This window comes from Scyliorhinus canicula, chromosome 31 (genome assembly GCF_902713615.1).
Source record: "Scyliorhinus canicula chromosome 31, sScyCan1.1, whole genome shotgun sequence".
Classification (NCBI taxonomy): domain Eukaryota; kingdom Metazoa; phylum Chordata; class Chondrichthyes; order Carcharhiniformes; family Scyliorhinidae; genus Scyliorhinus; species Scyliorhinus canicula.
In genome coordinates, this window is record NC_052176.1 from 9965052 (window position 1) to 9977766 (window position 12715).

A 12715-nucleotide genomic window follows, 5' to 3' on the forward strand; every position below is an offset into this window, starting at 1 on the left:
CTTCCCAGTGTCAGGCCATTCACATTAATCCTATAATAATAAAATATTCTTTATTGTCACAAATAGGTTTATATTAGCACTGGAATGAAGTTACTGCGAAAATGCCCTTACAAATGGATCACATCTCATTTTCAGCGTTAAATTCCATCAGCCACTTTTCTGCCCATTTAACCATCTCGCCTACATCTTCCTGCAACTCAAGACACTCAACTTCACTGTAAGCTTGAAACTCAGTGAAAGGATTTCACTCTCCTCTCGGAATCTGATCACCGCCTCAATCCTAACATTCAGCTTGGGTGGGCAGACAAGACAACTTCCTTCCCGCAGCCCCCCAGCACAGACTGGATAATATCCCAAACTCGTATCCTGCTATTGTCACATTGCTCCACCTCCTTGTTCTCTTCACAAAACTCCAGGAATCTCAGACCAAATCTTCAGACCTTTGATTCTCTGTTCAAACGACATTTTGTCCCTGATTATGTCCATCCTGGGAAGAGGGGCTTGACATTACGAGTTTCTCTGCAGACATCCGGTTGCTGTTGATGGACCAAAAGAGGCCTCAAACCTGAAAGGGTTTCAGGCCTGTGAGCATGTCTCCAATAAACAGTGCATTCAGTACCTGCAGAGTAGATAACAATGGAGAGAAGGTTGAGCAATTTCAGCGTCACAATTCTCTGGACATAGAGGGTTCAAAAATGAAAATACTGAACAGATCCTCTGAGAGCAGGACTAAAGTCAAAGGGGAAAATCCAATGGATTTCTAGTGGAAAGATTTAACAACTGGATGATGGCAGCTGAAATTAGTCCTTGCGTTACAATCTCTGTAGATATTCTATTGAATTGAAACCTGCAAAAGGCATACTTTTCGACTAGAAATCCAACACATTTCCCCCTGTTATGGAAGTTGTCAATCGCACAGATGGTCAAACGGAATAAGGCTCGGCTGGGATTTTAATCCATATTTTTCTTTAGGGAACAGGCACTTCAACAGTCTAAGATACAGAGTGTGAGGATGTTCAGCTAATCACAAGGGAATGCAGGAAATACTTTACTGATCTGTAGTATCTGTCAAAAGAGAAATAGTTAACATTTTACATCCTGACCTCTCATTGCAATGACCTGTTTTTCTCTCCACAGAAGCTGCCGGAACAGCTGAATATTTCCAGCATTTTCTGTCTTTGTTTCAGATTTGCAGCATCCGCAGTATTTTGTTTTTGGGTCAAATGACAATGAGTTGCCTTTCCTGCCCTCAGGGTTATTGCAGGTCTCTCTGGCTGTGGCTGTCGCTGATTCGGCCAAACATTTCCTGTCTATCATTACTTGTCCGTGAGAATGGGCGGAGGGGTGATTCTGGAACCGCTGCAAGTCCACATGGTGTATGTCCACACACAGTGCTGTTAGGGAGGGTTCCAGGTTTGGATGGTGCCCCGCGGAGGAAAAGTCAATGTCAGGAGTGGGATTCGACCCCTGACCTCCAGAGGAGACTGCGATCTTCACTCGGCTATTCTGAAGTATTCGAAAGGTTAGGTGAGATTGGGCCGAAATCGGGTGCGATTTCCGAGGGACGGTACCGACTCGATGGGCCGAATGGCCTCCTTCTGCACTGGAGACATTCTATGATTATTTAAACAGGGTGAAAATGGCAGCATCAGGACACAAGGACAAGTTAAGGTCGCAGACCAGAGTAAGTGTCAATGACACATAGAACATGAAAAATAATTAGATAAATACATTTATTGTGGACTGGTGCCATCTGCTGGCTGAACGGGAGCCGGACGACACGGACACTTTCATTCAGGAGCATTTTAAATTGGAGTGAAATAACGTACGCAAAGTAAGTATTTGTTCCGAAACAGTTTATAAAACTAATCTAAAGAACCAAAAGGACACAGACCGAATCAGTGAGGGATGGTGGTATAGTGGTGAGCATAACTGACTTCCAAGCAGTTGACCCGGGTTCTATTCCCGGCCATCGCAATAACAAATTAGAAACTTTTGCGCCCCTTCGTTAGTTTCAAACTGAGGAAGAGAAACAGTTTCTCATTCAGAATTTATGCCCAATTAGGGAGGGGAGTGAAATAAGTAACTTTCTCATCATTTTTAATGTGGTTTCAATATGGACAGTGTTCCACTATTCACCCACAAGCCGTCAAACAACAGCTAAAAGTCACAGCTTTTTCACCAGCCTCATGATGTGGACGAAACACACAACAAACACGTTACAGACGAGGATGGGATTTGAAGCCACGTGCACAGAGCACAATGGATTATTGTGCATCACCTTTACTGCATGGCCCTTTAATATCCCACAATCTGACTTCTTTGAGTTTTTTTTTGCGGTTGGGTGTAAATAAAACATGAATCTATGAGGAAAAAGACTTACTGCTCAGCAGTTGGGAAGTGGCGCAACGGTAGCGCGTCTGACTCCAGATCAGAAGGTTGCGTGTTCAAATCACGTCAGGCTCACTGTGTACCAGGGATTTCTCGCTCTGTGGCGATGTTCTGGAAATGACACCGTTCAAAACCGCAATGCTGGCAATTTTTCCCGGCTACCCGCTCAGTTTATATTTTTCAGCAGTTTCATTAAATATCAGGGGATTCGGCCAGTTCAGTCGGTAGAGCATCGGACTCCACATCCCAGGGTCGAGGGTTCGTGCCGCACGTTGGGCGTTTCCATATTATTATCTGAGAATATTGAACCAACTGTTTTGGGCAGCATGTCGCACAGCGTTCCCGCCAGGTTCGATTCGGCCCCAGGTTCGATTCCCGCCTTGCGCCGATCTCACTGCCCATGGGTGAGAACAGAAACAGAACAGTTAAAAACAAGGATGTTGCCCTTTTCGGACGGAGATGAGGAAATTTCTCACTGTCAGAGAGTTGTGCGTCTTTGGAGCTCTGCCTCAGAATTCGGCAGAAGCCGGATGTTGATTATTTTTAAGGGGGAGATGGGGAAATTCTTGTTCAGCAAATAAATCAAAGGTTTATCGGGCTTACATACAACCATTCCATTCAGCCACTTACCTGGGTGCACAAGCACTGGGTGCGGTTTTTTATTTGATATATCAGTTCCACACCATGGAGAAACGGTCTTAAAATATCGCTTTCATTTCTTCACGTGTTCTGCACTGAAATTTTCGCTGCAATACCTTCACTGGAGCGCCACCTTCCTCCCGATTTCAGTCAATGACACCATCCGGGCTCCTCCGGATTTTTGAACACGGGACCTCTCACATTTTATCACAGCTGAGAATCAATGTCAATGTCAGGAGTGGGATTCGAACCCTCGTCTCCAGAGGAGACTGCGACCTGATGTATCCAAACGGATCGGAGGGGATTGCGCCGAGTTGGGGTGCGATTTCCGAGGGTCAGTGCAGACTGGATGGGCCGAATGGTCTCCTTCTGCACTGGAGGCATTCTATAATTACTTAAACAGGGTGTAAACGGCAGCATCAGGACACAAGGACAAGGTGAGGTCTCAGGCCAGAGAAAGAGTCCTATGTAATGACACACAGAACATCAGAAATAAATACATTTATTGTGGACTGGTGCCATCTCCTGGCTGAACGGCTGAACTTTCATTCAGGAACATTTTTAATTGGAGTGAAATAACATAAACATAGACAGAAGTTTTTTACGAAACAATTTATCAAACTAATGCAAAGCATCAAAAGGACGTAACATTTGACAGTAAGTGATGGGGGAATACTTGTGAGCATCGCTGCCATCGCAATAATAATTTGATCTGCAGCGTTTGCCTGATACCGTGGGTTTCAAACTGAGGAAGAAAGCCTGGAGAAAGTGAGGTGGCTGGAGGCAGGAATCTTCCCTTGTTGTAAATAGTCTGATTGGATTGTTCACATCCGTCCGAGAGGGGAAACTGTGATCTCGGTTTCTATTGTGGTTTATTATTGGATATTGTTACATATCCTTGTTACCCCTCTGTGGGGTATTCCTGGAAGTTATTACATAAACATTTCCCCTTCTGGCTGTTAAATAATTTGAAAACACTGAAAAACTCCTGTTTCTATCTTTACCAAATGACATGACTGTGTTAATAAAACAGAACCCATTCCAATCAGTGGGGATGTGATATTGGCATCGACAATACTCACACACCACAGCAGATGTTGTCTGTTCCCCTCAGAGATAGTCATTTGAAGAGATTCCCTATTTTGCGACTTTGAGCTTCACAATGTTGAAATGCTGTCTGCTTCAATCCTGGGACCAATGTCTGTATCACACTGGAAGCAAGACTTTGATAACTAATTTATTGAAAAGAAAAGGCGGATGTGCTGCAGGGTGATAGCGATATGTTCACTTTTGGTGCGAGTAAGAATATAAATAGCAGAGGATGGTTTCGATCCATCGACCTTTGGGTTATGGGCCCAGCACGCTTCCGCTGCGCCACTCTGCTCCTTAAAGCCACTGTGTTCGCAATTACTGCTCTGCGGTAGCCAGATAACTATTCACCTGATCCATTTTATTCTTAAACGAAAACCCACGTGTTATGAAGCTCACCTTTGCTGGGGAATAGGAAACATCAGCACGGCTGTAACAGACAGAGAAAGACACACAGAGAAGCAGGAAGAGACTATCAGGGCACACACAATGACACACACAAAAGGTGCCGAGCAAACCAGATCCTGACAAACTGGTTATTTCGGAAAAAGGGATTGTCTGTTGAACAAAGATAGGCACTTGAATGCATTTCCTGCTGTGCAACTGCTCTCTGTTGAGGAAATGTGTTCCCGGTTGTGGAAATATTATCCGTCTGAAGCAGATCCTTTCTCCGAACTTACTGGGACGAAGTTCGAGATTTACCATATCTTGACAGGAAAGATTAGTTTAGGCCTCTGGATTTCCAGTCCATTTCGTTCACCTGAACATTCACAGATAACAATATGGAAGCGCCCAACGTGGGGCTCGAACCCACGACCCTGGGATTAAGAGTCCCATGCTCTACCGACTGAGCTAGCCGGGCTGGTGCCAAAAATGCTATTAACCCTCTTCCTGAGGAGTTAGAATTTGCTAAGCAGCGAAATTTGTTTCAAACCGTTTACTAAAATTCTGATTAATTCTTCGGTCACAGTCGCTGGGAGCAGGGCTCGAACCTGCTGGGGAAAGTCCATAACCACTCGGTCATCGCAGCTATGTTCAGTAGGTCATTCATTAATAATGTAGTGAATACAAAACATTATAAAACCAGCCTGTGGGAGCAAATTCCAGAGGCTGACCACTGTCTGGGTGAAGAAATTTATACACTCCTCCGTTCAGCAAGGTCTACCCCATATCCTCAGACTGTGACCCCTGGTTCTGAGCACCCCACCATCAGGAACATTCAACGAGTCTATGACTGGTCTGATATAATCCTCAAACCCACTCTCCCGCCTCATCCCCATAACAATTGATTTCTTTATTGATTAAATCTTGAACATACTAACTGACCCAGCCTCGACGTTCCATTCGCTTCGAAACGACATTTCCACAGGTACACTATACCCTGAGAAAAAAAATTCTCATCATTTTTGGTTCAACAAGGCGGCCGGCACCTTACTCTGAGGTTATTCCCTCTGGTCCTCGATTCTCCCACACGGGGAAACAAAATCTCAGCATCTACCCTGTCAACCCCACTGAAAATCTATTCCATGAGTGAATTTGAATAGTGCGATTTATTCCGTGTCCCAAAGGTTAGTTCAGACCTCTGGATTCCCAATCCAGTGACATAATCTTTCATCCCTCTGAACAAAAAAAAACCAGTTGATTCAGCTCAGTATTAAACTTCTTGGGCCAGTGGGCCGAAGAATGGCAGATGGAGTTTAATTTGGATCAATGTGAGGTGATGCATTTTGGTCGATCAAATCAGTGATTGACCTACTCAGTTAATGGAAGGGAGTTGGGGAGAATTACAGAACAAACAGATCTAGGGGTACAGGTTCACAGCTCCTTGAAGGTGGTGTCGCAGGTGGTCAGGGTGGTGAAGAAGGCATTCAGCATGCTCGGTTTTAAGGTCAGAATATTGAAAGTAAGAGGTGGGACGTCTTGTTCAAGTTGTACAAGACATTGGTAAGACCACACATGAAATATTGTGTTCAGTTCTGGTCAGCCTATTTTCGTAAGGATATTGTTAAACTAGAAAGAGTGCGGAAGTGATTTACAAGGATGCTACCAGGACTTGATGGCCTGAGTGAAAAGTGGAGACTGGATAGGTTGGGACTTTTTTTTCCTGGAGCGTCGTTGGCTTGTGGGTGATGTCGTAGAAGTCTGTGAAATAACGTGGAGCATAAATAAGATAATGGGGAACATCTGGAACGGGCTGCCTGAGGCAGTGGGAGGGGCGGGTATCATTTTGTCTTTTAAAATCAGTTAAACAGTTACATGGGCAGGTTGGGTATAGATGGATATGGGGTAACTGCGGGCAAGTGGGACTAGCTTAGTGATAGAAACTGGGCGGTATTAACAAGCTGGGCCGAAGGGCTGTTTCCATGCTGCAAACATCTATGACTCTGTCTGTCTTCCTTGCGAAATTAGAATTTCCTCCACAGAATTGTATTGAACCGATTGATACATAATATGTTATTCTATACTTTATCCAAGTTAAACAGATGCTGTGGATTCATCAGGGGCTAAACAAAATACTACGATGAGAGCGAATTGAATGAACAATGTTACAAGAAATTATAATCCAAAAAAAGGCCTGCACTGTTTGGATGGAAAGGTGGAACTTTGAGCTGAGGTGTGAAAACTCGGCTCTCAGCAAGTTCCACCGGATTTATGTGTAAAACGACCACGACAGGACTCGAACCTGCAACCTTCTGATGTCATCATCATATTCACCGAAGACAGACGCCTTATCCGTTAGGCCACGCGGCCACCGTCTACGGCATGCGAGTCAAAATTGATCCCATGTGATAAAATTCTGTGATCATATCTGTTTCCATGGAAACCAGTATAATGCAGAAGGAGGCCATTCGACCCATCGAGTCTGCACTGACCATCCAATCCTGCACCCCACTCATGAGAGGCGGGCCGCAAATGAGGGGTTCGAATTAGAGGGCAAAGTTGCTCCGTCGGACTGAATATTCCAGTAGAGGGGAGGTGGGAGAGCCTTCGGAGGGTCAGGACATGCTCGTTGTGCCGAATGGTCTTCTTTTGCACTGTATGGATTCTATGATTCTATGACAGTAGCGGGCTGAGGGGGTGAAGCCCTTGTGCCATACTGCCCACTCCTGACACCATGGAGAAATTTTGATCTCTCAAAGACTGGCGACCAAGGACTTGTAACAAAAAATAATGTATTTACTGTTTGAGCAGCTGCTCCAGGCTTGTGCTCTGAGCGCGATCCGGGGAGAACAGCTGATCATTGTGGATGCGTCATCACGTAACCACGTGACCATTCGGTCTGCACAGGTCTCCTTCTGTGCTGTCAGTTTCTCTGATTGAATTGCTTTAATTTGGATCTAGACTGGGAAGTTCGGAGCTGTTCCATGTAAAGCAAAAATGAACTTCTAGGATAATTCCAATGTAACTGATTTTCTTCCGCAAACAATTGAATCAGTGGAATTGTGCGTTTAGGAAGCCGGGAATTTCGAGTCTCCCAAGGCTTCTCTCCAAATCCAATTGTCATTTTTAAGGCCGATTCAACCGCTCCTCACATAAACACCGGGGCACCGTTCATCGCAGGAATGCAAGAACTTCCTGGAGTGATTCCAGGCTGGTTTATAATGTTTTATATCGACCACATTATTAATGAATGACCCACTGAACATAGCTGCGATGATCGAGTGGTTAAGGTGTTGGACTTTCCCCAGAAGTTTCGAGCCCTGCTCCCAGCGACCGAAGAATGAATCGGAATTTTGGGAAGTGTGTGACACAAAGTTCGCTGCTTAGCAATTCGAAGCTCCCCAGTAAGAGGGTTAAGAATGCTTTTGGAAGAAGCCCGGCTAGCTCAGTCGGTAGAGCATGGGACTCTTAATCCCAGGGTCGTGGGTTCGAGCCCCACGTTGGGCGCTTCCTTATTGTTATCTGAGAATGTTCAGGTGAGCGACCTGTTTTGACAACAGGAACACCAAGGCTCTGCCCTGGATTAGGAATCCAGATGCCTCACCTAATCTTTCGTGAGAAGATTTGATAAATCTGGGATTAGAATTTCGTTTCAGTAATGGCGGAGAAAGGTTCTGCTTCAGACGGATTATATTTCCACAACCGGGAACACATTTCCACAACAGGGAATGATTTGAGACAACGACAGTGAAGATCTGTCACCGGCAGAGTCACGGTTCCACGACAGAGAGAACAGTGACACAGCACAGAGAACTGTTACACAGCAGAGAGCTCAGTTACACAGCAGAGGGAACAGCGACACAGCAGAGAGCTGTGACACAGCAGAGAGCACAGTTACTTAGCAGAGAGCACAGTGACACAGCAGAAAGAACAGTGACACAGCAGAGAGAACAGTTACACAGCAGAGAGCTCAGTTACTCAGCAGAGAGCACAGTGACACAGCAGAGAGAACAGTTACACAGCAGGAGAGCACAGTTACACAGCAGAGAAAACAGTTACACAGCAGAGAGAACAGTTACACAGCAGACAGCACAGTGACACAGCAGAGAGCACAGTGACACAGCAGAGAGACTCAGTTACACAGCAGGAGATCAGTTACACAGCAAGAGCACAGATAACAGCATGAGCACAGTTACACAGCAGAGAGCACAGTTACACAGCAGAGAGAACAGTTACACAGCAGAGAGAACAGTTACACAGCAGAGAGAACAGTTACACAGCAGAGAGAACAGTTACACAGCAGAGAGAACAGTGACACAGCAGAGAGCACAGTTACACAGCAGAGAGCACAGTTACACAGCAGCGGGAACAGTTACGCAGCAGAGAGCACACAGTTACACAGCAGAGGGAATAGTGACACAGCAGCGGAAACAGTTACACAGCAGAGAGCACACAGTTACACAGTAGAAAATACATTTAATTGCCTATCATTGTGCAACAGAAAACCCCTTTTCCTAAATAACCAGTTTGTCCATCTCAGTATCCTGCTGGTTTGCTCGGCACCTTTTGTGTATGTCATTGTGTGTGTGCCCTGATAGTCTCTTCCTGCTTTTCTGTGTGTCATTCTCTGTCTGTTACAGCCGTGCTGATGTTTGTGTTATTGTCCAGCCAGGGTGAGCTTCACAACACGTGGGTTTTCGTTGAAGAAAAAAATGGAGCAGGTGCATCGGTATCTGGCTACGGCTGAGTAGTAATTGCGAACAGAGTGGATATAAGGAGCAGAGTGGCGCAGCGGAAGCGTGCTGGCCCCATAACCCAGAGGTCGATGGATCGAAACCATTCTCTGCTATTTATATTCTGTAAATTAGTATCAAAGCCTTGCTTCCTGTGTGATCCGGACATTTTGCCCCAGGAATAAAGCAGACAGCATTACAACATTGTGAAGCTCAAAGCAGCAAAATAGGGAATCTCTTCAATTGACTCTCACTGAGGAAAACAGACAACATCTGCTGTGGTGTGTGAGTATATCGATGCCAATATCACATCTCCACTGACTGGAGTGAGTTATGTTTTATTAACACAGTCATGTAATTTGGTAAAGATAGAACCAGGAGTTTTTCAGTGTTTTCAAATCCTTTAACAGCGAGAAGGGGAAAAGATTATATATAAATTTCCAGGAATACACAGAGGGGCAATAATGATATGTAACACTATCCAATAATAAACCACAATAGAAAGCGAGATCACAGTTTACCCTCTCCGACCCATGTGAACAATCCAACCAGACTACTTACAACAAGCGAAGATTCCTGCCTCCAGCCACCTCACTTTCTCCAGTTCGAAATCCACGAAATCACGCAAATGCTTCCGATCAATTTATTATTGCGATGGCCGGGAATCGAACCCGGTTCAACTAGCTTGGAAGGCAGCGATGCTCACCAGGATATCCCCATCACTTACTGTCCAACGTCGAGTCCTTTTGATGCTTTGCATTCGTTTGATAAATTGTTTCGGAAAAAAAAGTCTTACTATGTTTATGTTATTTCACTCCAATTGAAAATGTTCCTGAATGAAAGTGTCCGTGTCGGACGGCTCCGGTTCAGCCAGGAGATGGCACCAGTCCACAATAAATGTATTTATTTCTGATGTTCTGTGTGTCATTACATAGGACTCTTGCTCTGGCCTGAGACCTTACATTGTCCTTGTGTCCTGATGCTGCCGTTTACACCCTGTTTAAGTAATCATAGAATCCCTCCAGTGCAGAAGGAGACCATTCGGCCAATCCAGTCTGCACTGACCCTCGCAAAAGCGCACCCCAACTGGGCGCAGTCCCCTCCGATCCGTTTGGATACATCAGCTCGCAGTCTCCTCTGGAGAGGAGGGTTCGAATCCCACTCCTGTCATTGACATGGATTCTCAGCTGCGATAAAACGCCAGGGTCCCGGGTTCAAATCCCTGACGAGCCCGGATGGTGTCATTGACTGAAATCGGGAAATTGAGGGAAGTTATTGCGGCGAATAAATCACGGCAGAACACGTGAAGAAACGGTCACGGTATTTAATGGTTGTTTGATCATGGTGTGGGATTCTGAATTTATCCTCAAGTAAAAACAGCCGCACGCTTGTGGCATCCACGCCGCTGGCTGAATACAATGGTTGCTTGGACCCGATAAACGTTTGATTTGAGTAACGCGGTTGCGGGATGAGGTGGCCGAGAGTTCAAGCGACGGACTGCTCATCCATTGTGCTGTGGGAGCGCATCCCATCATCATCGAATTTTCATCCTGTTTTCTCCGAAGTGGGACTCATTTTTCCAAGATGGATCTGCAATCACTGATGTGACAATCCATCCCAAGTTGTGAGGCCGGATTGCATCGAGTTGTGTTGGAAGGGCGAGGATTCGAAATTCAGTCTTGTTCCGATTGAGATGCATTGATCGGGTGGTGGGAGAGGAACCACTCTGTCTATTGGGTAGTGTCAAAGCCAAGCGACATTTCATTGTTGGAGAGAATTAGGAGTTTTAGGGAATCAGGATATTTACCCGGCAAAAATCTGCTGAAGGAGGGAATGAGGGGATTCCAAAAATGTATTCCGAACTTTAATGTAGCGCCGGCAATGCAGATTCACCAGAATGATACAAGAATAGAAGGTTTCAATACGGGGACAGCTTAGAATTATAGAATCACAGATTGTTACAGCACAGGGTGAGGCCATTCCGCCCACCGTGTCCATGTCAGTCACCCAGAGCTGGCGGGTAGTCCCGTGATAAAATCAGAAAATGCCGGAAAATCTCAGCAGGTCTGGCAGCAGCTGCGGAGAGGGAAACAGAGAATGGGAAGCCGGGTCATTCTGGACTGGAAACTGTAACTCTGTTTCTCTCTGCACAGATGCTGCCAGACCAGCCGAGTTATCCAACGTTGTCTATTTCTGTTTCACAATTTTGTGACGAATCTCCAGAGCGGCTTTGCCTTTGTGCTCGGCCTTTCTATTTACTTATTTCTGTATAAATTTAGAGTACCCTATTTTTCCAATGAAGGGCCAATTTAGCGTGGCCAATACCTTGCACATCTTTGGGTTGTGGGGGTGAAACCCACGCAGACATGGGAAGAATATGCAAACTCCACACGGGCAGTGACCCAGGGCCGGAATGAGGTTGCTATTTATAAAGACTGGTCCCATATGGTAACTAAGGGCAATTTAGCATGGCCAATCCACCTAATCCACGCCTTCGCACTGTGGCGAGAAAACCGGAGCACCCGAAGGAAACCCACGCAGACATGGGCAGAACGTGCAGACTCCGCACAGACAGTGAATCGAACCTGGAACCCTGGCGCTGTGAACCACTTGTGCTGCCGTGATTTGTGCCCAGAGAAATTATTGCAGCGAATATATCAGTGGAGAACACGTGAAGAAATGAGAACGACATTTTAAGACCGTTTCACCATTGTGTGGAACTGGTATATCAAATACAAAACGGCACGCTTGTGCACCCAGGTCACTGGCTGAATGCAATGTTTGCACGTAACCCCGATAAACCTTTGATTTATTTGCTGAACAAGAATTTCCCCATCTCTGCCTTGAAGGTAATCAATGATCCGCTCCCGCCGATTCCTGAGGCAGAGTTCCAAAGTCACACAGCTCACTGAGAGTGAGAAATGTCCTAATCTCCGTCCGAAAAGGGCGACATTCTTGTTTTTAACTGCCCACTACTTCTGGTCTCACCCATGAGCAGTGAGATCTCTTTAACGTGACGCACGCCGGTAATCGAAACTGGTGCCTTGGAGACGTGAAGATACTGCGCAAACCACTGTGCTACCGTGCTGCCCAAACAGTTGGTTCAATACTCTCAGATAGTAATATGGAAACGCCCAACTTGGTGCTCGAACGCATGACCCTGGGATGTAGAGTTTTATGCTCCACCAACTAAGCTGGCCGAGTTTCCTAATGGATTGGATTGGAATGGATTTGTTTATTGTCACGTGTACCGAGGTACAGAGAAAATTGTTTTTCTGCCAGCAGCACAACAGATCATTCAGTACATGGAAGAAAAGGGAATTAAACAAAATTCAAGAAAACACATGAGAATACATAATAGGGCGACACAAGATATGCAATGTAACTACATAAGCATTGGCATCGGTTGAAGCATACAGGGTGTAGTGTTAATGAGGTCAGTCAATAAGAGGGTCATTTAGGAGTTTGGTGACAGTGGGGAA

At 45.5% G+C, this 12715-nt stretch overlaps 1 protein-coding gene and 3 non-coding genes across 4 annotated transcripts in view; 1 reads left to right on the forward strand and 3 right to left on the reverse strand.

Moving 5' to 3' along the window:
* Positions 1–12715, reverse strand: part of LOC119959009 — a 478444-nt gene that overhangs the window by 293019 nt on the left and 172710 nt on the right. The gene's annotated exons all lie outside the window — the stretch shown is intronic.
* trnak-cuu lies at positions 4909–4981 on the reverse strand. The gene has a single exon. It is a non-coding gene; the product is annotated as a tRNA-Lys (tRNA).
* On the reverse strand, positions 6782–6870 carry trnar-ucg. The gene is given in 2 exon segments: positions 6782–6817; positions 6834–6870. It is a non-coding gene; the product is annotated as a tRNA-Arg (tRNA).
* trnak-cuu lies at positions 7935–8007 on the forward strand. The gene has a single exon. It is a non-coding gene; the product is annotated as a tRNA-Lys (tRNA).